We start from the raw sequence: 1,745 nt of genomic DNA, 5'->3' as shown, positions 1-1,745 counted from the left end.
AGTTAAATGGGGATGTGGTAGGAATCACCACCCCTGCATCTTTCAAGTCTTTGATGGTGGCACTGATCTCTGCAATCCCTCCAGGAATGCGGTACTGCTTTTGGTTTACTATTTTCCTAGGCAATGGCAGTTCTAATGGTGTCCCCTTAGCCTTTCCTACCATGATAACCCTTATTCCACATTTCAGGGATCCAATATGGAGTTCTGCCAGTTACTAAGTATGTCTATTCCAATGATGCATTCTGAAACTGGGAAAATAACCTCAGGATGGGTTCAGGGGCCCACTGGACCCACAGTGAGGTGTACCTGAGCTAAAACTCCATTGATAACTTGACCTCCATAAGCCCCCACTCTGACTGGTGGGACTTCAAAACACTTTGAGTCTCCTGGAACTAGTGTCAGTTCAGAGCCAGTGTCCAGTAATCCCCCAAAAGTTTGATTATTTCCTTTCCCCCAATGAACAGTCACTCTTGTGAAAGGCCGCAGGTCCCTCTGGGGAAGGCTAGAAGAAAGACTAACAGTATAGACCTTCGGTCCTTCTTCAAAGGAACCTGGCCTTCCCCTCATTCAAGGGGTTGTGGGTCTGTAAACTGGCTCAGGTCTGGGAATTGACTGAGTGATGGTGACTGTCTATTCTGCTGTTCACCTGATCTAGCACTGTTCTGCCTATATAGATCACGTAAATATTTAGTAGGTTTCCCATCTATTCGACATCTAGGGACACAGTAGCTAAGTAGCCAATGCCATAAGTCCACATGAGACAGATTGCTTTGATTACTATGGAAACCTTGCTCTCTATTATAACCATGCCCACCTGTCTCTGTCAACCTGTCAGTGTTGACACCTGCCCTCTACCACCACAGGGACCATTCAGCCCCATTGTGGGCAAATGTCGGAGTTCGCTTAGGGCAGTTCCCACTGTTAATCCTGGTGCACATAAAATAGCAATTGCAGGAGTCTTCAGAGTTGCTGGGGCGCACTTCACAAACTTGTTCCTTATGGTTGTGGTAAAGGATATGTCCTCAGGACACCCCCTTTTGGGGTCTATGGGAATATTCTAATAGATCCATCCAACATACCAATTTCTCTAAGTTTTGGATGCCTTCCTCTACAATGTGCCAAGGTAGGTCAGTTAATTCAAGTTGGTCTAATCTAGGCCATCTGGCAGTCCATGCTTCAGTGAACCAACCAAATAAGGAATTAGATCCTCTCTTAGCCTCTCTCACTGAGACATTGAAAGAAGAACCTTCACTTAGGGGTCCCCTATCCAGAAACTCAGACTGATCTAAGATTACATTTCTTGCACCAGTATCCCACACCCTTAGTAACCATTCCCAGGGATATTCCCCAGGTTTCTGCTTATACTTATTCGAAAGCTCAAGCAGATCTTTGTGAATATAGCGGGCTTCTTCTTGGGAAATCAGCTCAACCTCACCTTTAGGAGCTTTCTGAGCCTTAATTTTAGTTACAGGTCTAGAGAAAATAATGGGTGGTGAGGGTGTTTCCTGGGTGTTCTCAACAATATCTTGTAAGGCATCTCCCTCAGGCAATGCTCCCAATGCAGCCCCACCTGGCATTTCAGCTTGAAAAGTTTGGCTAATCTGCTCAGGTGTGGATTGTGAATTAATACTTTCAGCTGGGAGGGGTGGATCTATTGACTGGGGTGGGTCCATAGTTTCTAAGGGCTCAAAATCCTTCTCTTCTAGATCATCAGCCCATATGTTCCCATCCCCTGTTTCAGGGTC

Source organism: Echinops telfairi, unplaced genomic scaffold (genome assembly GCF_000313985.2).
Source record: "Echinops telfairi isolate 266 unplaced genomic scaffold, ASM31398v2 ScPeMD7_70;HRSCAF=299, whole genome shotgun sequence".
Lineage (NCBI taxonomy): Eukaryota > Metazoa > Chordata > Mammalia > Afrosoricida > Tenrecidae > Echinops > Echinops telfairi.
This window is presented reverse-complemented; position numbering follows the sequence as displayed.